At 42.6% G+C, this 25099-nt stretch overlaps 1 protein-coding gene across 1 annotated transcript in view; it reads right to left on the reverse strand.

The window, feature by feature from the left end:
• LOC109857161 (acetylcholine receptor subunit alpha-like 1) overlaps positions 1-24297 on the reverse strand; it is a 104427-nt gene extending 80130 nt beyond the window's left edge. The window contains exon 1 of the mRNA XM_020433222.1: positions 24073-24297. The gene's annotated coding sequence lies outside the window, so the exon portion shown is untranslated. The remainder of the gene's footprint in view (positions 1-24072) is intronic.
• Positions 24298-25099: the final 802 nt, after the last annotated feature.

Here is a 25099-nt window from a genome sequence, read left to right on the forward strand (position 1 = left end):
AAAATAACAAAATTATTTGCAGTAAAATAATCACACTTTTTTTTTTTTTTTTTTTTTTTTTTTTTTTTTTTTCACGAGAGAAGCAAAGTTTTTTTCAGTACGTTTCCGCTCGCACAAAAAAGAAATTGTTTATTTCGCGATGTGTTCGAATAACGAGAACGATAAACATTAACAAACATCGTTCTATTTTTGGTACGACTGTCTAGACATCTTTTTTGCGCGCCGGCCTCTCAATAAGATCAAGGATTACACATATACGAACAGAGACAACGAAGGCCGAGTGCCATCACTTCAAGTGCCGCCTTATTAATTTGCATCGTGTCACGGTAACGAGAATATAACGTGGTCACGGCTCCTCGATTCTTCGATGGGATAATTCAGCGGGTACTTTTTCCCCGAGATCGGATTTTTCCGCGTGCGTGCGACTTTCATTTAATTTGTTTTTCTTCGCGCGTTGTGCGAAATCCTCCAGTAATTCGTTACACACACATAATTCTGTTGGTAATTCCGCCGCTGGTTTTTCCAACGAGTTTTTTTCTTTTTATCGTTTGTTCGCGCATTATTTTTCGCGTCAATATTTTAATTTTTTCTCTCGTCGTAACGAGAACATCTCTTTACGTACAGTCTACACAAAATAGTCTACTACAAAATTAGCGCGAAACGTAGATTTGCAGCAAGATACGCGAATCCGGAATTTGCAATTAGTTCGGTACTTGGATTTATCCGTGGATATGACAAATTAGCGTCTAACTACAAACTTAACATGACATTTCCCCGCGTTCGACTAATTAATTAATTGAGACGACACACAAAAGACGTGAGGAGCGTTCGCCGAGAATCTCGCTAATTCGCGAGTAACGAGAAACGGCGCGGCAGTTACCGTGTACAATGTTTGTCAGCCGTTACACGTCAAAATCTCCCAAATGTGCGGCTTCGAAGAGAGAGACAGATAAATAGATAGATAGACTGATTGATTGATTGATAGATAGACAGAGAGAGAGAGAGAGAGAGGAAGAGACTGAGAACTCGCAGAATGCGGGTCTCGCGAAAATGCGGGTCCGACGAGTCGGATCCTGAGATGCTCGATAAGTTTTAAAACGAAGTCATCGAATGTAATTATCGCATTCCGAGTTACGTTCATTTATCTGCGCGAAGACAAAGTGCATCTTGCATTTCTCTACGCAATATGCACAGAAGCGATAATTGACAGAGACGTATAATATTCCGAGCGGAAACCGATCGGAATAGGGTTATAGGGCGGTAGTAAAGGAAAGGGCGCAACCGGAAATCGGAGTAATCTCGAGCATCAATATTGGCGTTGAGCCTTAGACATTGAGCTTGATTAGCTAGGCAACGTGTATGCATTCCTCGCACGTGTGTATCCACCGCGAGTCTCGCAGAAACGTATTACATTAACAGGAGATACGCGCCGAGTCTGTAATTACTTCCGGTTCGGTACACGCGGCAATACATCGATCGAACGTTACAACCCGTTACATTTTCACAACAAGCGAATTTCGAAGAAGAACGCTTTGATTTTGCAACCGATCGCGTCTCTCGAGTAATGATATTTTTTATACACGTACTTTATACACTTTTCATTCTCTCCTCCGCATAGCGAGAATATGAACTGTTGATTTCTCTAACCCAACGTCAGGGGCTAAACATCGAATTTATGCGCATGAAATGAATGATATGCAACGGGACTCGAAAAATTGCGAGAAAATATTCGCGAAATATTTTCGCGTCAGGATTACAGTTCGCGGGAAAATGTATAAAACGAAACGTGCTAATGCGCGACACTGTAATGTGCGTATATACATATATATATATATATATATATATGTGTGTATGTTTTTGGATGTACAAGCCGCATAATTATGTCCTGCGTCAGACCGCGTTTTGAGATGTTTTGTCAACGTGTGTATACGTACGTTGCTTCCGTTTTCTGAATTGCAGACATGGTTGCGCGTATCACGTCGTTTGCAAGCTCGAAAAGCTTAAAGCTTCTATCCTTGAGAGATGTTGAAACGTGCTCGCGCGCTTCAGATTCACGATGCGGATTCAGATTCGTGCGCGCTGAGAGATGCGGATTCCAGAAAATCGCTTCTAACATGTCAGACACGCCGGAAAACGCGCGAAGTAACGACGTTTATGATCCAGAAAAAAAAGCGAAAAGGTACATTTTCTCTCTTCATCCAATAAATCTCTTCAAAGTTTTCAAATATCTTTTATATTCTCTTTTCCCGTTTTTCTCTTCTTCTTTCGATCTTTCACGTTTTGCTTATTATTTAACGTATAAACGCGTATAAATATAAAAAAAAACATAGCATAAAAATTATACGATATTTTTATATACTTCGAATCGATGAATTTACACACGTGCACACAACGACGTTCAATTTCGAAGCGATAAATCAATTCTAAAGAGACAAGACACTAAAACTAACACACGAGCGCGTTGATTTCGATCAACGCGACGTCGACACATGCAGGCGTCATTTCGCAGGCACAAAAAAAAAAAAAAAGGAATGCGCGCTGCCGTTGCGTCGTTGCGGTTTATCATCGACGGTTTGCTTTCATCCCACCCTCCGCTTTCGCAGCAAAAAAAAAAAAATCCCAGAATCCGATCGTGTGAGCCGCAGTTGCGGCGGAGTTTGATTGGAGGAGATTCAGAGGCGGGGGAGAAAGGGGGTGGTTGCGCTCTCTCGGAACAAAACCAGTCGGCGCGAAAGCAAAGAGGACGCGGCATGAAAACGCGCGTGAAGGTGGAGGGCGCATATTGAACCCGTCTGCGTAAATACGGGTACGTGCGCGTACATATCTCTGTGGAACTGGGTCGTATGGAAATCGATTAATGCGGAATTGGGACGAAAAGTCGTCTCCCCCCGACGGACGTGTCACGTAGGGCCATTTTCATTGGGGGTTCGCGGCTCTTCTCTCCTAGACTCAAGATATACCGGCGCGTTATAACAATCGGAAGCAATAGATTCGCGTGTGTGTTTACCAAAACGAGCGATGTGGTAGACATAACACAATATCCGGGTCGAAAACTCGAAAGCGCGCGCACTTTCGTGCGCGCGCTCTCGTGTCTCGCGTAACTCTCGTGATTCTTCTAATAAAATGTCGAATTTATTTTGCGACGTTTTTATTGTTGTAATTTTTATACTCTCGCGATATAAATCGATGTTATTATTTTCGTAATAAAAATTCTGAAAACGCGTCGTTGTTAACTTTGACGTAAAATTGTAATGCTCGTCACTGAATAATGTGCGTAAAACGCTAAAATATTCGTCCTGTGTCCGTGACCCGTAGAGTCCCCGGAGCTCTTATTGACCTAGTAAACCCTCTACTCACGCTTCTTAGTGCAAAATGGAAAAATACCGTAAAAGATATTCAGCCATTGTCGACGTCGTTGAGGAAAATGGGCACCACATTGTACGTTACCACCGCGAAACGCCACCACCCGTACGAGGGTCGACGACAATCGATAAAAAACTCTTTCGCACGTGTCAATAGTAGCAGTCTGTTGAACTCTCAGTTAAGAAGTCAGTTTTCAATGGTAATATTTTTTTCCTCATAATAAACACCTCGATATTATAAAAAAAAAAAATCCAAAAGATATATTAATAGAGATTGTACGCTACCGTCATATTACATATACGGTTTAAAATTATCACCATTTTGATCTCGCGTTATTTTTAAATAGTTTTTTTTTTTTTTTCAAATTTGCATTTACAAATATTTTTACATCGTTCGATATTTACTAATCTTCGCCCGCGAGCGCCATCCGTTTTGAAAAATTCAAGAATTTGTGTTATTCTATCTGTACTTGTCTCTTTCTTGCGCATCTCCTCCAGCGTTGCCTTTTTTCCTACCCTCTCTGGGGTTCGCGAAAAAAAAAAAAAAAAAAAAGAGAAATACCGAGAAGACATCGTGAAGCTACTGGGGGCGGCTTTGTGGGGCCTGTCTACCCTTATCGCGGATTCCAGGCCATTGTCCAGGCTCTGGCTCGGCCTTGTATATAGAGTTTCACTCGTCTTTTTTATCCCCCTCTCCCTCTCTCCTTCTCTCCACCGTACAGCGAACCTTCTCATCCTCGCGAACGTACACACACAGAACGGCGGCCTTTGAATTGCTCCGTCGCAAAAGAGCTGCGTGCAAAACGCGAGAGCGCGAGATATGTCGACGCGGCCGAGTGACCCATTGACACGCATTGGGAGAAGAGAGGAGATGTTCCTCGAGCGAAAAGAATGCACAGAGAAACAAGCAGATTTCGCAATTAGATACGCTATGTCTGCAACGTCTGCGAATTTTTATTATTAACGATTGTGTGTCCAAGCAAAGAAAGATGTCAACACACATCTTCGCTTTGGATGATTTTCACTTTCAAGAAGATGAATTATCAATCTTAATACCTTTTTGTACGTAACTCATGTCAAAAGAATATTTTTTTTTCTAAAAAAAAAATACACGGAAAAAAAGATTTGCTAGAATAGCAAGAAATTACACTTGTTATATGTATAATTATATATGTAGCCAGCAAAATAATTGACTTAATCTACTGAGATTTTTGTCTTGCCAACAAAATGCTTTTGTTGAAACAAAATTTTAATTAAAAAGAAATAAGGCTTTTATAGAAATTTAAACTAACACTAAATTGGTCAATAAGAGCCAAACTGGATGTTTGTGCAAAACGAATATGTAAATATATATATATGATGTTTTTCCTCTCCTCCCCGTCACGTGTTGTTTTTCCACTCCTCTCTGTCATGTGACTTTGCTTTAATCACGTTTTTAAAGACACGTGACTAAAGTAAAGTCACGTAATGTGTTTTTTCTTTTTTCTTTGTCACGTGACTTTACTTTAGTCAGGTTTTTAAAGACACGAGCGCGACTTAGTTGCGCGTGAACTTGGCGCGAGTTATCGTGCCTCTTGATTCGTACGACATAAATCGAAGAAACATATCCGAGAAACGTCCAATCAGCGTCGAGATAAAAGTGACAGTAATCAATATCTCGAGAGAATCGATTGTGATAATTTACACAAGCTTTTTCTGGTAGAATGCACGCGTTAAAAAAAGTAATATTCCTGTTAAAATAGTAATATTCTTGTTAAATAGACGTGTACGTCCAAATATACGTGATTGCACGCACATGCGTCGCGTGTTCGAACGTAACACGTCTTTTGAATATCGAGTCAAACAAATTAAAGCACAATTCGCGAATAGTAGCGATAAAAAAATTGTGCAAGTGTTTCGCAAAAAGAGAAAGTTAACGACACGATTCGATACTCATACGACGGAGAGATCCAACACGGTAACTGTGTTGAATTAAATCCTTCAGGCGGGCGTTGGTTGAGATAAGTAGTCTATTAGAGAGAAATCAGATCACTCGGCTAATAGGTCGTTTCTGCACAAGCGTCCCTAGACGAGATTAACAGCCTGCGCTTTGTGGTCTCGCACACCTACGTGGACAAAGGTAACATTGGATTATCGGTGAAATTTGCATGCGAACGTAACCACTTTGACAAAGAATACGGTAAAAACAGTAAATAACGTTTCGCACGCAATATATCTCGCGACGTAAAATCAAATCCACGCAGAGTATAAATTTTTCTCGACGTAAAAGAAATCGAAACAGAGAATCATTTCGTATCTTTTCTCCGCGCAAAAAAAAAAAAAAAAAAAAAATCTCAATTTTTTGTCAAAAAGTATATTAATCAAGATTCTGACACACATATCTCCGAGATCTTCCTTTAAAGGTTTTTTCCTTCGAGTCTTCTCGCGAGTCGGGAGAGAGGACTCTTCATTTCCTGTCCCATCTATAAGCCTTCAAGGGAGGCATCTCAGAACTTTAATTTCCTCATTCCCATTTTCTTATCGTCTAAGCTTTTCTGCATTCTTCACTCGCGGTGTCCCTTAGAGAGAGAAAGAGAGAGACAGATGGTTCTCCTCTTATACGGAAGATAGTTCGCAGGAAATAGTGTCTTCTCTTCAGACGTCGCGCGGTTTGAACAGTATTACATATATGCAAAAAAAAACTTATCGCGCGCGATTTTTCAAATAAAACGAAGTTCGATTCTCGCGCGACCGCGCGATTTATTATTTCGAGCTATAATGAATTTTGCGGCGCAATAGCTTCGTCGTTTCCCGAAGAATGACGAGCGATCGGCTCGGATCGTTCCTCCTAGTATATAGTCAAGCCTTATTGTCACGAATTTTCCGAAGTTCCGGCTTTTCTTTCATCTTCCATTCCGAGCTTCTATTTCCTTCACACAATCCCCCCCCGCCCTTCTCCAAAACAGATTCCCACTAAGCTGGGGAAAGCACCCGCGAGAACTCGTTAGTATTTCTTCCTTTCTTTCTTCCGTTTGAAATTCTCTTTTCCTTTCTTTCGGACGTTGGAATCATTAACTCCCGTAATTGAACGTTACGGACAAAGAGCGCGTGCATTTCCACAGACGGACAATGTAGACGGGGGAGCTTCCATTAAGTTCACCGTCGTAACGACAGATGTAATTCACATTGTCCGAGATATTATTATAATTTCATTGTCGGTTTCACGTCTACGCATTATTATCTCCGTTTGCCGAGGCATCGGAGAAAATAATTGCGTTTCCCACTGTGACGTTACGCGCCGTACATTAGTTTACGGAGTATAAACGTCACAACGTTTAACGTCGCAAAAAGTTTTACCGTCTCTACAGAAATATTATTATAAGTCTAGCTTAATTTTTTCAAGTTAAATTATTATTTCTTTTTTTATATTACATTTTATATTATTGCAAGACATTGCGATGATTTTATTCTCGCATCTCGATATCACACCCTCCGAAAATTTGCTATTTTAGCACGAAAAATCCTCTTTCCTCGAAAGATACTCGAAAATTTCAACAAGAGGCAAATAAGAGAATCTTTCAAAGAACGTTCCACCGCTATGCAGATCGATTTTGACGTGAAACGGGGACTTGCACATTTTTACGGCCATTTTGTCAGCAACTGTCTCTGTTCGTTCTTTCTGTCAACGTTGCTGCTGGGAGATTTTATATCGATAAATATCGGCAACCGAAGACAGAATGGAAAATAAAAATAGCGCGCGTTTCTGTCATTCCCGAGATTACTCCGACTAAATACTTTTCGTGAAATTTTTATACTAACAATAAAAAAAAAAAAAAACAAAAAAAAAAGCTGACGGTATATTGTCGAAAATGTCGTCTGTGTGTTATTTGACTACAATCCGGCGAAATGTCGAAGAGCCGTCTCGATATCGAACATTCGATATTCAAGTGATTGTAAGCCGTGTTATCTTCGCTCGTATCATCGACGCGGCAGGCAAGACGTCCCGATAAAAATCCGTCCGAGCGGAAAATAGAGCGAGATGCAATAACGCGACGACACTCTCGTTAGAAGAATAAATCGCCCCGGCGCGGTTCACAAACACGGAACGATTCTCCTCCTCCGTTCGCTTCGGCCAGCAGAATCATGAGGAACGCGTTTGAGGGTGGGAAAACGAAATGAGCAACTGGGTTAATCTCGAATGTCAACCAGGACTTGGAGTATCAGTTGAAAAGCGGAATGGAGGAAAGAGAGAGAGAGAGAGAGGGAGGAAAGAGAGGAAAAGAGAGAGGATGGAGAACCGGGTTAAGAAGTGAGCCTTCGCGCGAGGACGAAGGACATGCTTCGATAGCCACGTAACTCTGAGACGACAAGAAACTCGTAATTAGAACTCGAATTGCGCGCACAAGAAACGCGTCCCACCTATTCCGCGCCTTTAAACGTATCCTCGGTTAGGTTGGCGTATAATGGATATGGACTGGATCTCCTATCCGAGGGGCGGCGGCTATCGATTTCGTCGGCGATTAAAGCGCGCCTTTGTCTTTTGCAGACGCGAAACTTCGATTATTCAAACGGCGCAAAAGAGTCAGGGACTCTTGTCGTCGGACTATACACGCGCGCGCTTTTTCATCGTTCCCGTTTTCGCCATGTTTTAAACATACGTACTCGAACGTCGGTCGTGATTACAGCGAGTTTCTGTTTATCCGGATTAAATGTTTGATCGCCTTCATTGTTTCTCCCTTATTGCCTTTATAACCTTCGCGCGCGCGCGCGCGCAATCGAGAGAGAAGCTGTATTTTATTCCATTAACCGACTCCCGGCGCTCTCGGATATGATTTCTTCGACATTCAGGAAAATTGCATATGAATATTCATTACGTTCGTGAGTTTCACACGAGTTGGATTACTTAAATATCAGACGTGTTTAATTCTGGAAGCGAAAACGAAGAGGTTTTGCGGGATTAATTTAGACCCCGACTTCGGGAGAAACACAGGACGAACCTACGGCGGTGAACAAAAGGGGAACGATCCCGAAAGCGCGCTGGATCAGCAAAGAGATCGTAATTGCAACTTAGATTGCGCACGAGAGAAAGGCTCGCGAACCCTTCGAGTCGGTCGGGGGTAGAAGGGACGGACCGGTTGTGCCGTGCAAACACGAACGACCCGTGGCTGGGAGCGATGAATGGTTCAAGAAATCCAACGCTTTCACAGAGGTCCTTGAATCTATCGATTTCTCGCTCGCGATTAGAAAGAGAAAGAGAGAGTAGCGAGAGAAGCAATGTGCTTGAACGTGTAAACTTTGCTTAATCCGAGGGCTCGCCCGTTTCCAATTATCGCTTGCTTGTGTATATTTACGATTTAAGTTACCTCTTTGTCAATAATTTGCGATAATTATTTGCTCTATCTGAAATATTAATAAACATCTCGAGCGAATATTGCGAATATTTCGCAAACAAAGTCGAAAAATAAAATATAAAAAAACGCGGCAATTATTTAACGTCGATCCAACGTCGTTTTCGACGACCGGCTTATATTGATGCAGTGAATGTATTTATTTGCCAAGTGAAACTTTTCGTCCTCGAAAAGTCGCGTCGGTTGTTTCCCGACGAAGTCTCGCAACACACACTCCGAAGAACGGGGGCGTCTCTGCTGCGGAGAGATCGACCGGAGCAGAGCCATGTCAAGGGGTTTAAAGAGGGGAAGCTGCTGCGTCGAACAAGTACGAGAGCGCGAGAGAACTTCGCATCGGTGCTAAATTATGGATGGTCCCAACGGGCGTTGGGCTCCTCCATAGAAACTCTCATGGAAGTGACAGGGTCGCCCGCCATTGGGTGGCACATGCTCATATGACCAAATTTACTTACACCTAGGAACTAGGCGCCTCTCTCTCTCGCGTACTTTCCTCTCGATCTCTAACTTTCGTAAGCCGCAAAATATACTAGTAGCGAGGTTCCATTACAACGGAAAGTAAATGGACCCGGCCAACGCGCGCGCGCGCGCGCGTTGTGACCTATTGATAACGTGCTCGATCCTAACTCGGCTTATCGAAACGAACGTACCAAACTCGCGCAAAATTCCTGCAAACTGCTGAATTTATTTGCATCGAGCACAGTTTATTATCAAAGATCGCATCGTTTTAATTGATACGCTCAATTGTTTTTCTTTTTTTTATTAATTTTCGCGTTTACGTCACGTACAGTCCGCCGCGATGATATATAAATTATCACGTTTGTATAAATTATATCTTAAATGTTTATAACGTAAATATAAATATATCCAAACATCTACGTACGTATAAATGTTAATGTAATAAACATTTGTATATATATAAATATTTTACGCGTGATTGCATTTTTCGTCAATAATGAATATTGCAAACGTAGCCTGAACAAAAAAAAAACAATTCTGCCGCGTGTCTCTCACGTAGCGTATATATATGAATGATTATATGAGTCTTCTCTGTCTCGCGAATATTTCATAGGAAGAAAACGCTATTTGTGTACGTTCTGGCAAAATGTGAGGATTAAGCCGCAAATGTCACCTTGAGAGAGAATCGGAATTACATATTAATCATTCGCATGTGTGCGTTCGTTAATTGTTGCGCTCAAGTCATCGTCGTGTAATGAAATGTTAATCAGATTTCAGAAGCTTCTACAAGCGAGAAAGCTCGAAGCTACACGCTCCGCTTGACTCCCTAATAATCGATACGTCGCGTCGTTAAGAGGCTTTCACAATATCGACATTTGCTCATCTGAGAGACCGTCTTAAATGGCAATTATGCATAAGCGTGTTCCCGCGGGAACGGGTGACGGACGGAAGGAAAGAAAGAGAAAGAGAACAACCTCCGATTATTTGAAAATATTTGCAATATTCAATTATCACGCAACGAGGATTCACGGGGGTGTTGTCGTATGACATAGCTTTTCGTGTGTGTCCCATCGACTCAACGAATACATATATATGCGTGTATGTGTATGTAGTTTAAAGCGCTTTTAGCTCACCCCGGATGCTCCTCCCCGGGGTATTTTCCCTGCGAGTTTTCCTCATACTTCTCCACCCTCGACGCTGGCACGTCGTCGCCAAGTACTCGCACACAGGTCTACGCATAGTTTTACAAATATTCCGCTCCTTGTCGGCGAACCGTTAATATTCCTTGCGGGGGTGGACCTTAGCTATAAGAGCGCGCGCAGGCATGCTCGGAAATTAAAATTACCCGGAGAAAAGATGAGGTCGAGAAGAGAGGGTTTTTAGTTAAGTAAAACTTTACCGAGTCGAGAAGGGATTGCGCAGGACCTCGGAGCGATTCCGGTAAGTCCTTCCGGTAATTAATTGCACGAGCAAATATTATTGCGCTGTTGCTTCGAATTTTTTCCTCTTGCGACTTGCAAAAGAAAAACCATAAATTTTTTACGCACACACACACTTGTGTGGTTCACTGCCCTCGTGAGAATACATTCAAAATTTATTTAAGATTTACACCCCGAATACGCGCGATATATAATCGCGGCACGCGACCTTTTTTCCCCCAATCTGTCGCGCGCTGGACTCTCCATCCGCAACGGTGTTTTGTCGTCCGAGCGACACGGTAAGAAACATTTATAAACCGTCGCTCACGCGATTGTTCGCAACCCGCAGAGATAACTGATGAACTCAAAAAAGTTTTCCAGTTAAGGGAGAAAGGGGACACAGCCGCGAGAGAAGAAATTAGCTCCGGGCATCTTGGGAACGCGATCGGCGTGGGAAAAACGAGATGTGAAAGAGGTAGTATGTCGGAAAAAGGCACGAGAAAAAAGAAGGAAAATGAATGTATTTAAGCAAATCGCGCCACAGTTTCAAGAAACTTTGTTCAAATCGGATGTGAATTATGAACGGTCCCGAGGTGGGCCGCGCGAGATGGGCCTGTCCGGGGGCTTCGACCGAATGACAGCCCGCGTATTTACGACACCCCTGTAGCGGGACTTAGGTGCCGTTGATAAATTTGCGAGCGTGCCGACCCTCTTTTTTTTTTCTTCTTCTTTTTTTCACGTCGTTCTCCGCCCCAACCGGTATCATCCGGTGACAAGGATACACTTCATCCCTCTGCGGAAACGAGTTAATTCTGGCAATCTCCGCTGTGATTCACTGTATTTCTTGCTTCTTTGCCTATCTCCCTCGGAAAGTTACTCTTTACTCTTTGTTACTTTTATTAGCGCGAAGATGTAATTCTTAAAATCTTCCGGTCTTCTGAAAGAACTAAGAAGAAAAAATAATCTCGAAATGCGAGATTACATTTTTTTTTTTTCCTACGAGAAGTTTGTGAAAACGAGCTCTTCAAGAAGAGGATCAATTTCTTCTTGCAATATTAGTGTCATCAGCTAATTCTCTTTTTTTTTTCATAAAGAAAAGATAAAATTTTTAACGCGAGCAATGAAGCATCGTGTACACAGAGACGCGATAATTGAGTTTTACACGCGAATCTCTGAGTATGGGCGATTTAATTTAGCTGAGAGTCATTTCGACACATCTCGCGCGCAAAATTTGCTGTGCAAATCATCTTACTTTTTATTTCGTCAAAATGTTACGCGCAAACCTCAAATAAACACACGGTAGTGGTAACACACAGTATGAACTCTCTCTTTCTCTTGCAAGATCGTGTGTTGAACTACCGTAGATGTGAAACATCTCTGGTTTTTCGAGCAAAATTTTCGAGAGCGGCAAAAAATACGTAAGCCAGAATAAAGTCGAGCCGGGCATGTTAGTAATACTTGTCGCGAAGGCGCACGTCGCAAAAATCCCACCACAAAATAGAAGAATATTCCGTCCGGCGTCCGTGGCTTCTCACACGCGCGCGAGATATACGGAAAGTATGAAAAGTACGTACATATTACGCGGCTACCGCTAAAAATGTGCGTGCCACGTAGAAAGAGATAAAAGACAAGGGAGGAAGGTCGCGGACATATATATTTTTAATTTCTCTTCCGTTTTCGCTTTGTGAACGAAAAAATGTCAACGCCGACGCGCACGCACGCACGCACATACATTTGTAAAGGCTTTTCCATATTTATATTTCTTCGTCGTTTCGTTACGACTTCGCGTATACATATATATATGTACATATATATATAGGGCACGTTTTGGTAGCGACGAAAATGAATCACAAAACTACTCTCTTTAAACGAACTGCGCGGCGAAAACTCTTTTTTGTTCCAAGCTACAACTCGGTAAATTTTCAGTGGTTCGTAATCAAGTACATATTCGCGTGCGCGCAGTCGCGCCCAGTGTATTCATCCCTCTTTCGAGGTAACGTACCCCGGCGAATGTGCAATTAAAACTTGGTCCGCGTCGAGCGATTAAATAAAGAAATTAAGCGTAAAATTAAACGCGAACAACTTCTTAAGAAAGCAAAAAAAGACATACATTCGCGAGAGAGCGACGAAGAGTCCCTCTTTCTCTCGCACTCGGATTGTTTTAGCGCGAAATAAAAAAAAAAAAAAAAAATCTCTCAAACAGACATTTCTTTTCTTTCTTGTCGCGAACACGAGAGCGGTATGTTAATGAGGACGAGGGAGGAAAAATTTACGTTTTCAAAAGAAGCGACAAACAAAAAAAAAAGAAGAAGAGCAAAAACGACAGGCACCCAGACGGTGATTCAAGACGCCGGGGCGAGGAGCCATTTCGCGTGCGCGGGCGAAAGATCGTACGCGTGAAAATGGCCGGGGGATTTTCCTCCTCGGGAATAATTCAGCCCCGATGGTGCCGCATGGTTGAACTTCGTCGAATGGAAGGAAAGAAATCACAAGTGTAGTTTCGTGCCAGCGTGCAGGACATTGGACCTCTGCCATATTTTTTAATTTGGCGGAGTGTTTTTGTCCTATTCACGGCCGAAAGTTCGCCAATTCATATCGGTGACGCTCACGACGGGAATCCGAGTATCGCTCGCGCACACGTTGACGCGCGCGCGCGCGCTAGAAAGAGGAGAAGCGGAGAATTCTACCAAAAAAACTAAAAAAAAAAACAAAGAAAAAAAACAAAAAAGAAAAAAAAACAAGAAAAGAGCGTAAGAGGCGTTGGAATGATTAAACGCGGACTCGAAATTGACGGAATTTTCCGTATCGCCTTCTGCGCACATTAATGAAATAGCTCTCTCTCCCGAAACTTTCGGAAACTAAACACTCTGCAAGGGGAAACTTTGCTTTTCACAATTCCATTTAACTCTTTAACAGATTAATAGCGCTTTCCGTATCGTTATATTACACGGCACGCATTATCATAAATTTGAACGTCGTGCGTGCTAGGCTAGGTAGTCGCGAACCGCTGTGCTTATATTAAAACTTGACCATCTTGCGTCAATAAATAAATGACACACACACACACGAGGCGTGTGAAAATAAACACGCGGCATTATTCGATCGCGATCGTATAGCAATCAATATCGATTCTGCGTCGACAGGATGTTAAGCTCTTCTTCCACTTTTGCGAAAACAATACACAAGAAGAAAAGTTTCTTCTCGAGTAACACAGACAAAACAACAAATTTCTCATATTGCATTTGAATACGAGCTTTTCGGAAAAGTTTGATCTACCTGTGTATAAGAACGTCGTTACACGGGCGCGCATCTCTCGAAACTTCGACGAGCTTACGCGAGGAGTGCTTGTTTCAAACTTTTCGCCGTCCCTCGCATATTGCGATCAACGATCGTCTCTCGTCGAACAAGCCCGAGTCTTAAAAATATCGGAACTACGCGCGCTCGAAAGACCCCGACGATCAATCGCGTTAAACTCGGTATAGGAAATGATTTTTGCTTCTGAAAAGTTTCGAGACAAGATCGACGTGTATGTCGTTTTTTGGTAAGGTAAACAAACGCGATAAACAGAAAATGCAAATACAAGTAATAACGTTGCCTCGCGATAATCGGACGATAATTTCGATGTTTCGGATTGAAAATCGCAATCAATCATAGTTTGTTCACAAATAAAACGATTTGCGTGCGTGCCTGTTGATATCGCCATCATAAATCAATCCCTCGTTCGATAACAATTGCGGTATTTTATTTACAAAATCGCTCAATTAATGTCGATTATATTTTAAATAATGATCAATTCGATCCATTGAGCCGGCTGTTGTTAATCGAGGCGTTCGGTGTGACATCTATCGCGTCGCTTGCTTCCGAAATATTCACGCATTAATCTTACTCACAGCTCTGTGTGTCATTAGTGTGTCAATTATTGATAATAAACCGCGGAACGGAACGAAGAACGAATCTCGTCTGCTGTCGCGTCAATGTTATCGTTGCTTCCGTTTCTTTCGTGTTGCAAACAGACAATCGTTATCCTTTTCTTGCACATTGCACCCGTCACTTCCATAATACTTCGATCTCGACGCGCGAACGCGTCGAACAACAAGAAAAATCATCACCGGCGTCGGTATCGATTTGAGCAAATACACAGCGACGAGGAAAACGTCACTGATGATGATCACGACGATTAACAAAAACTTCGTTCGCTGACGCAAACACCTCGCAGATGATTCGCTTCTCGGCCCTTCTTTCGCCACTTCGCGATAGGGATATGTTTTCCGTTGTGTTTTTCATCCTACATAAAAGTTCTCAGAAACATACAAAGAACCATGTTTTTTAACATAAAAGGCACTTTTTATAATTGCGATAATTTCGCGCGCAAAGCAAACTTATCGATCCGTCCAACTGTAATCCAGCGTTTCTTTTTTTTTTAATCCTCCCGAACTACCGCGATTAAGATTTCTAGTCTCGTTGCTTAATTCCTTTTTTTTATACGAGAATATTATATATATCATATATAATATTCTATATCTATATATAATACACACACACATATATATATATACCGTAATCACGTGACCAAAGTCAGTGATCTCGCCGCGGTCGCGCGACCGAAGTCAGTGACCCCGCCGCGGTCACGCGACCGAGGTCAGCGACCCCGCCGCGGTCGCGCGACCGAGGTCAGTGACCCCGCCGCGGTCACGCGACCGAGGTCAGTGACTTTACTGTAGTATATGTATATAATACATATAATACAATATAAAGTATAATATTATAAATATATATATAATAAATTGTATGTATAATATATATTATTTAATGGTATATATACTATAAATTACAGTCACGTTACTTTAGTCACGTGTTGTTTTTCTACTCTTTTCTGTAACGTGACTTTACTTTAGTCACGTTTTTAGTTTTCTCCACGTATACGACGAACTGTCAAAATCGCTTTTCTGTCATTATTTACTTTCTTGATTTTACCGATTCGACTCGACTCGATCAACCAACTAATCGGCAACGCGAAACAGAGGCAACAATAGATGCGATACATTCGACTCAAAAACGCGCACTTTGCGGTACACATGGATTTTTTAATGAGAGATTATCTTTTTCGATCGTCTTCGTTTTCTCGTTTCAGCCGCGCGTTCAAATCCTTCTCCGAGAACGTAATCTTTCTCTCAATACCGAATCGTTTATCCAGATACGCCTACGTCTTTCTCCTCGACGCTGCGCGCGCTCAAGAGAAATGTCGTTAAGTACGAGATGCGCCGATAGATTGTGATTTTACAGATTGCGTTCTCTCTGTGATTAATCGTATTTGCCGTGAGAAAATTGCGGAAGAACGAAAAAGAGGCCGTTCGATTACCCGAACTTTTGCGTATTCGACTTTTCGAGCAAAAATAAAATTCCCTTCAATCAGACGTATCTTGCACAATTTTTTTCTCACACAAACTATCGATTGATTAGTTCGTTAAAATACGACGTAATAGCCGACGGTCAGGAACGTGAAACGCGTATATCCGTTCGGTTAATCGTTTGAGAGTCCGCCTTCTAACATCCGGTGTTTAGTCGATTCCGGATGTTGATTACGACCCGAGAGTCGTGTAATGTCTCTCTGAAATCGTTTAACGGTCCGCGGAATATTATCCGAGCTCGGCGAGAGATCGTTAAAGGCCCGCTCGTCGCCTCCGGATTTCGAGCCTTCTCGTTTAAAGAGACACACGCGACACAACTGAATCCAATGACCGAACGTAAAGTCTTTCGAGACTCGCGCGCTCGTATAACACAGGTCGCAATTAAGTTTCTGTTTGCCCCGGACTCATTTTCAGACCCCATCGCGTCCTTTGAAAATCGTCTGCTCGTTGTCACGCTTTTGTCATCGAGACAATAACATCACCTTAATATCTTTTGCGGCCCCGAGTATATCGCGTTGTAGAATGACGTAGCGCACGAGGCAACGTCGAGATTTTACGCGTACGGGAATTATAAAACCAAGAATGTGTAATTGCCTCTCACGTGGTTCGCGAAGAACGTGTTCTACTGTCGCAAACATTTATTTGCGCATAAATTGCGCGTCGGAATTACATATATAAATGATAAATCTTTCGATGATAATTTTTTGAAATTGTCAAACTCTTGAGGAAAATTTGTCTCATTATTTTTAATTCAAAAAACCGTAGCGTTTTTGAATATCGCAACGTTTGTTTTTTTTTTTGTTCGAGAAATTCTCGAGAAAAATGCAACAAGCAAACATTCGGATTCAACGGCGAGTAGTGATAGCGCGCATGATAGTAACATTTTTTAATAATAACAGAGTCCCGAGATGTATGCCCGATACGTCATAGTTCATAACTTTTTTTGACAGGATATGGACTGGCATGTTTTTCTTGGATGAAGTCGGTCAACTTGATCCGCAAATAGGCGGACCCTATTCGATGGTATACGGCACGCGGAGCACGCCTGTGTGACGGCACAGAGTGGAATTATTATTTCGAAACATTTGCATCACAAAGTGCTTTATCGCTCGTCGCGCCGCCCGTCGGCTCGCTCTCGGTGAAAGAGAGGAAAAATGCAAGCCGGCGACGCGCGCGCGCGTTCGTCACAGTTCCGCTGTCTGCAACACTTCACGCCGAGATGAACTGGATCGTTTGCATTTCGACCCGGACTCAACTCCGCATGAAAAATGCATCCGGCGCATACCGCCATCGCAACGAGCCGAAATTAACATCTCGATTGTGTGCGCGCCGGCGTTATAGATTTCATTAACTGCTCCCGGCCTCGAACGGGATTTTGCGGTGGGATAGATGAATCGTCCGGGATATCGATCGGGGAATTTTTTTCGGGAGGGGCACACGCGAGAGATCGAACAGCACGCGCGAAATCGATATCCGATCGAGATCTAAAATTGCGAATTTTCGCTCGACTTTTGCTGCGACGTTGACTCTTTACACATCGAGAGACGTTTGTCTGACGGATGCCCGACTCTCTCTCTCTATCTTTCTCTCTCTCTCTCTCTTTTGTTCTCTTTCGCACATCGATACGCGTTGATCTCACGCGTGATTGATGCCTTGAATTCGCGGCTTGCCTAGATTGATCGTTCGTGAGTATTGTGATCGCTCGAAAAGCGATCGACACGGCCGAATGGTAGAGCGAGAATGATATAAAGGCGCAATATTTATTCTTCCTATATTGGTATTCTTCCTAAATCTCGCGGATTTAGGAATGTAACGGTTTTTTTTTTTTTTTTCCCCCCCCCCGTCTGGTAGAGAAGAGAAGAGCTTTTCACTTGCCATTTATTTTTTCATATTCTTGTATATATGATACTACCATTCAAGAGGATAATTTAGCCTAACAAGGAGACCTAACAAGGAGACATTGCAAAATAAAAAAAAAAATTCTCTCTCTCTCTCTCTCTTTCTGTCATTTTGCTTACAATAAAATGTATCTCAAACCGATAATTTACACATCAAATAATAAACAATACATGTAATTGTCAAAATTACATGTAGCAAAATCTCAAAGTGTACTTTTTGAATTAAGAAAAACAGCGGAGTATGTTTAACAGATTATTGGGATTCTTATAAAACTCGAAAAGAATACTCACACACACATGTTACTTCCATTAACTGCGGTTGTTACAATATAAGTCGTTCAATGTGCGCTCTGAAAGGATATTTTATAAAATGCACGTACTGCTTTGAAATCGGTTTAACCTACATCTCCGTGGAGCATCACTGGGTCAAAGTGCATCACTCTCGAAACGAAAAACACGGTCAGCTAGCGTATATTTTCTGCACACACATATGCGGCGGTCGACGCAGTAACCGCAAATTGAATCAATTCGTTTAGGTTTCTTCTTTTTTTTTTTTTTTTTTTTTTTTTTTTTTGTCACACCTGATAAAATCTATCTCTACCGCTCTCATTTTCATTCGTTTGACTTAATAATCATAAACACGTGCGTGCGATCAAACGTGCGTGTTTGATCGCGCGGCATAATTTTGTGCCTCTCGTAATTAATACAAATCATCCGCGCACGTCGCGGATACAAAGGGATTTGATTAAAAAAACGCAAACAATAAAATTGCCAATCTTCTAATCGGCGATTCTAGTTCAGTTTTCTACTCGAGCGTATATAGAATTCTCTGTTACATCACGTCGTCAGATATATTTAAACACCCCGGCATGAACTCGATTATGCGCGCGTAAGAAAATAGAGCAATACGATGGGTGCGGTTCGCTCGACTATGGGAGCGTGACGCGTACACCACTGCTTTACAGTGAACGACCAACTCGGTCGCTTTAAACATTGTCCGCAATTGACCGGTATCGTTTTCCCACGGAGTGAAAAAAGGTTACAAACGGCGGAGCTTGTTTCCTTTGAAGAATTTAACGTCGTCGGTGTGTTGCGCACCTACGATTGATCCGTAAAGCGCGCTTGTTTTTATTATTTTCAATTGGGGGGTTTAACAATCATTCTTTACTCCCGGCGAAACACACACACCGTGTCAAAGTTTTTATTTATCCTCTCCGTGTCGTTTTACCTTTACCTCGTAAATATGTCCCATTCCTCGGTTTTTCTTTTTTTTTTTTTTTTTTTTTTCGTACATATATAGCGTTAATCGACGCGCGCGACACATTTCTTTAAAATCAAGTTTTTCCGGAGCGTGTATACGCGCGAACATACACTCGAGCACCTCCCCCCCCGTAGAGGACTAAAATTTCATAACGCGCCGACCCGAGACGTAAAAGCTTATAAGCGGATGTAAGAATCGCCCGACCAACATTTATACGACGCCAACGGGGGCGTATAACACTCACGCGAATTATACGCGGCGATACAGTTTTAACCGATTTGACGAAACCTCGGTTTTAAATGAGAAGACATAGACGCGTTTTCTCGTCTTGTTTTACGACGGCGGGCGCAACGACGTCGGATGTTTTTGCGAGCATAAACGCATTCACGAATTTCGGAAATTGGTCCGCACCAAGCGAACATTAAAACTCTCTCCATAAACGAGCTCTCTCTCTCTCTCTTTTTCAGAGCGAATCTCTCTCTTCTCCGGCCGGAAATCGATTCTCCTCTCGTTCTCATCCGGCGTCCTATCTTCCTCGACGCTTCTAAATTTTTATATCGCGCGCGGTTGGTAGTAACCTGATTAAACGCTCCATATAATTTAACGGCGGTGAAATAATCTATCTCCCTCGGTCGCAATTGAGTGTTAAAACGCAGAAATGTGAGGTTTGACAAGTGTCATTCTTTCTTTTTATCTCTCTCTCTCTTTCTTTTTGTATTGTCTCGTCAAACCTCTGTTAATTTTAATTTGCATCTATTTTTCACTTGATTTTTTTTCGGAATTTTACTTGTCGAGTATTTTATCAAAGTCGCCGAATCGCACGCGCGTGTGTCACAATTGGAAGCGACCGAGAGGTAACGCGATTACAAACACATTCGACGCTTAGTATTGACGTTTGATGCTCGTAGCTTTTATAAAAAAACTCGAAAGAAATTACGCTGCAAAATAAACACGCCGTTTCGATTGTTCCCCAACAGTTTGCGCATTCAATATATCCCCGCGCGTTTCTAAACAATATTACGTTACAAACGATTTCCGTGTTCGCCGGCGCTCAATAATGCGTTTCGTCTATATGCTTATCGGTTAACAATTTATTCGATCGACTGTCTGAACGCGCGGCAATCTATATTCAGCAATCAATCAAGAAACAAAAGAAGGTATCGGAACGAACCGTCTTGGAGAGGAGGATCGAGCGACCGCTGCGGCGCCGCGACGAGCTGCAAATTGAATACGGCACAACACGGCCGTTAATTCGAATGTAAATTTCATTCGGGAGCGCGATCGCGTCAGGTATGAATCATAAATTTGAATACTATTAATATATCTCGATCGCCTCAAATCGCACACCGTCAAACATAGACGATTCACCGACGATGACACTTTTCTTCCCCCTTAAAGGCGCGATTTTTTTGCTCAAAGGCGTTGCACAGAATGTCATTATAATTACGATTTTAATTTGAAGACTGTGATGAGATGTCCTTTGAAAAAAAAAAGCAAGTATGTTTTGTAAAAAAAAAAAATGAATAATAAATTTAAAATTTAATATAAACTTTCACTCTTTCGGTTTTTGAACAAAGAGAAGAATAGAATAATAAAACTGATTTTTTTTTTGTAAAATTCGCTTTTGTTGACAAGTATTTTGTTTTTATTGAAACGACGTCAATATATGCGTTGTCGAAAATCAAATTGTATATTATACAAAAACCGGCCGGACGAACTTCAATCAATGGATTCATCGTCGCAAAATGACGTCGGATGACGAAGTTTCCGGAAGTGCCGGCGCGTCAGCAGGTTTCGACCGTTTCGTTCGCATTTCCATAGAAACCTGAGTTCGTTCAACACGCCGGAAGTGTCGCGCTTTATCCGGAAGTGTCGCGGCAAGGACGAAACGGCTCGGTCAAACGTCGATGTGAAAAAAAACTTTCCACCCCCGCGCGCTCATCCTCGTCCGATACTCGTTGAAAATTGAAAAAACAAATAAATAAATAAATAAACAAACAAAGAAATATAAAGCCATGCGTTGTCGTCGTCGACGATCCGACGTGAGAGCATCGACGAGAATCCCCGCGATTTTTCGCCGTCATTTGCGTAAGTTTATCGCGGCCTTTGTTGGTCCGAAGGATCATTCTTCAAAATTATCAGGCGAAGGGAAGCGGCGCGCGCAAACGCTGTATGGTGCACCGTCGACAATATTTCGCGTTGACAGTCCTGGTCACGGTACAGCGAGGGCAAAACCAAAAAAGAGAGCGAGACGGGAAAGAGAACGAGAGAGAGACAGAGAGAGAGGAAAAGAGAAACAGAGAGAGGAAGGGAGAGAGGGGGAATTCATGACACAAATGCAAACGGATTTATTGCGCACGTAGGGACTATGATAGAGTGCACTTTAAATCCTGTCCTAAATCGAATGCACGGACAACACACGCGAAGGTGGTGCCGTCGACCTAAAAGCGTGATTGCGACTGCACTACGAAATACTTGTACAGCGAGAAACCGGAGTTGGAAAAATTTCAGCGATGTATATAGTATATAGTTTTAGTTTTTAACTTCCAAGAAACACATTTGATCAAACGGCTCGGCAAAACAAATTGCGAAGAAGCTTCGTATCTCTATATTTATCAGCTTTAACTTACTTGTGCGAAATATAAAAATAGCGGGGGAGATCTTTGTCTCTTTTGCTTTATTCCTCATATACTGTCCGTGACGTTTTCATGTTTACAATCTAAATAAGTGATATCCCGTGGTGTGACAGCACGGTGACAGAAAGGAAGAAACACAACGTCAAGAATTACATTATTTATGTTACGTTATTTCCATGACACACATTTCGAAACGCGAGGGCCATTTTCAGCCATTGTAAGAAATAAGGAGAGGAGAGGAGAGAAGAAGAAATGAGGGGAGAGAAGAGAGAGAGAGAAACATCAAAGAAAAATCTCCCAAAAAAACACATATAGACAGCAAAATTTTATTAGAAATCGTCTAACTTCGTCGCTTTCGTTAAACTGTCATGAATGTCCAACGCTTCGATGGCGTCGCTTATATTTTTATATGTGTTTTATACTTTTATATCGATGTGTCAACAATAAAAATAGCAACTACAATATAAAAGCGTAAGCGTTGCTTTTAAATCGTTTGAACATTCGATATCACGACTTTTGTGTATTTTTATATATTTTCTTTCCCCGAATTGATACCGATTAATTGAAAAACAGCTTTGCCTGTACATCATGCTCCTCAACGTGCGCCGTTATTGGCAACAAATCATTTAAATATGTATAAATACCGAATTGCGAACACTTGCAAAACCTTTTGTGTCATCGTCTACAGACAAAAAAGTATACCGGACATGTGTGTGTCACTTGCTAGACGGATGACCGAATTTTACGTGTATTTATTTGATTTTCATAAATTTCACTTTTAAATGACGAAGAATTTCAACTTGTTCATAATGTTAAAATTCTTTAGCCACGCCAAAGCAAATGGCTTGCAATTTTTTTTATTCCGCATTTTACGAACGCGTTGAAATATAAATGTAAAGAATTAGAGAAATAATGTATAGTTGAAAAAAAAAAAAAAATCTTCCACGCAGACGCGATCGATCTGCGATACTTGAGAGAAATTTTAAATCATCGCGAACGGTAGTCGAACAGGCGCAGCGCGAGAAAGTAGAAGAGAGAAAGAGTATAGTCAGACAGAGCGTTGGCAGAAGGACTACGCCCAGACCCTCTCTCCGCCCCTTTGAAAGCACTCCGACGTTTTCGCACGACTCCGTAGGAGCATTCGGGTGGCTTTTCCTGGAGAAAAGTTCGGGGAAAAGAGGCAATTTATCCTTCGCTTCGAGTAAGGACGCGGGCGTCGCGGCGAAATAGCCTCGGCTTGTATTTAACTAGAGGGGCTGAGCTCGATCGATCGATCGTTCATTTTTTTTCACGCGAGTTGCTCGCGAAGTCGCTAAGTAAGTGAAACATACAGAGATCTCGTCTGGCGTTCCAATTGAAATCAGAAGAGCGTTAAATAATTGATAATCGAGTTATAACCTGACCGCAAAGCGGTTCTCTTTCAAGACGTGTGTGACGTGTTTTTGAATCTTAACGGGGGATAAAAATACGTAAAAAGAACGCGGCTTAAAATGGCACCGATTAAAATAATAATGATTTACGCTAACCTTGTTTGGTCAAATGTTCCGAAAGCAGTTTCTTCGAAGTATTTGAGGAACGCCAGACGTTCCGAAAGATTTTTTTCTTTAAAGAAATTTTTCTTTCAAGATAGAAAATGTCGAAAAATATCAAAACGTTAAAGTTTAAATTGCAAAATAGTTTTGCGAGTTATGAAAATCTAGTTAGTGTCCACAATTTTTCCCCGACATAAAATTCAAAGATTTCTCAAGCGTTAAATATTAAACTCAATATTGACAAAGACAATATAAAAAAACATCTTGAAGCAAATCTTTTTTTAAAATACGTCTGGAGAAAAAATGTTGGAAAAATTTAAAAACAAGTTCGCTATAACAAATTGGCAAATATAAATCTTACTCCTCTATTGTTTCATTATATTGTTGTTAAAACTGATAAATTGACAAATATAAATATCACTGTTATTTAATATTTTGAATGATTGTTTTAGAGTTCCTCAAATTAACTAAATATCCAATAAACAATACTCGAAGTGTTACTTGACAGTTATTGAACCCTTCTAATCAATAACCCGAAAATATACACAGAAAACCGAAAAAAAACCAGAGTTAAGTAGTTATGGTCAGCGTCAAGTCGGACGCGTTCTCGCGCGTAGCAAAAAGGGCAACGTACGCAACCGCCGCGACCGGCCATTTCCAAGTCGCGCGACCCTATACGAAGGGAGACGGGCGGTTAATAAAAAGTATACTCACGTTGCTATCCCGGCGGGTGGGCACATTGCCCGCGGGCGTCGATGAGGAGTAACGCTGAAGGACGAGCTACCGTATCCCGGGCGTCCTATGCACCGAACACGAGGACTTGGCGCGCCGTGCCGATTTACCCGCAGCAGTCCCCAGTCCTCGCCGCGTGGACGTAGCGCACCCGCACATATCCCCGACGTGGTCGTCGTTGTTGTTGTTGTTATTGTTGTTGTCCTCGTCCGCGCCGCCGTCGTCGTCGTCGTCGTTGTCGTCCTCGTCGCCGTCGCGTACGTCGTTTAACAACTGTCGTTTGACGCGCGCGCCCTTGTCAACCGGGCAACGGTCTCCGACTAAGTCACCCGGCGGTCGACCGCACTGCGGGTACGCGCGTAGGCAAACGGCCGGCCGGCCGGCAGCAGTAACCCGTAACACGAGGGATCGGTAGACGGCGCACCCACCACACCAGAGCACCCACCAGACGCACAACCGATGGATATATATAGCCCCGAGAGGAAGAGATCCGGACGGCAACACAACAGCACTGCTTTCTAACAATTGTGGAGGAGACACGCGACCGTTGCCTCCGCTACCAGGGCTTCGACGGCCCGAGGAACGAGGAACTTCCGGGGGCAGCGACAACAGCGGGGACGAGCGCAACTGCCATCTTCAACATCGTCGTCAACGTCGCCAGGACCATCGACATTGTCGTCAGCAGCGGCATCTTGCTCAGCGCGGGCGTCGTTATCTTCGTCGTCGTCATCATCATCGTCGTCGGATTCTTGCTCGGCAGCTGCGTGTTCCTCGTGCTGGCAATCTTACTCGCAGCGATCATCGGCATCACGATAGTCGGGCTCGCGCGCGACCTCCTCGGTCCCTTCGTCATGCTCGTTGGACGAGATATCCGTAACGCGGGCCAGATTGCCATACCCCACGTAATCCAGCGGCTCCTGCCAGCCGCCAGGTCGACGACTGCGGACTGCTACGGCCTCCTGGTGCTGCTGCGCCGATGATCGCTTGTTCCACCCGACAGTCCGATCCG

The sequence above is a fragment of the Pseudomyrmex gracilis genome, unplaced genomic scaffold, assembly GCF_002006095.1.
Source record: "Pseudomyrmex gracilis isolate BER0280 unplaced genomic scaffold, ASM200609v1 scaffold_149, whole genome shotgun sequence".
In the NCBI taxonomy this organism is placed as follows: domain Eukaryota; kingdom Metazoa; phylum Arthropoda; class Insecta; order Hymenoptera; family Formicidae; genus Pseudomyrmex; species Pseudomyrmex gracilis.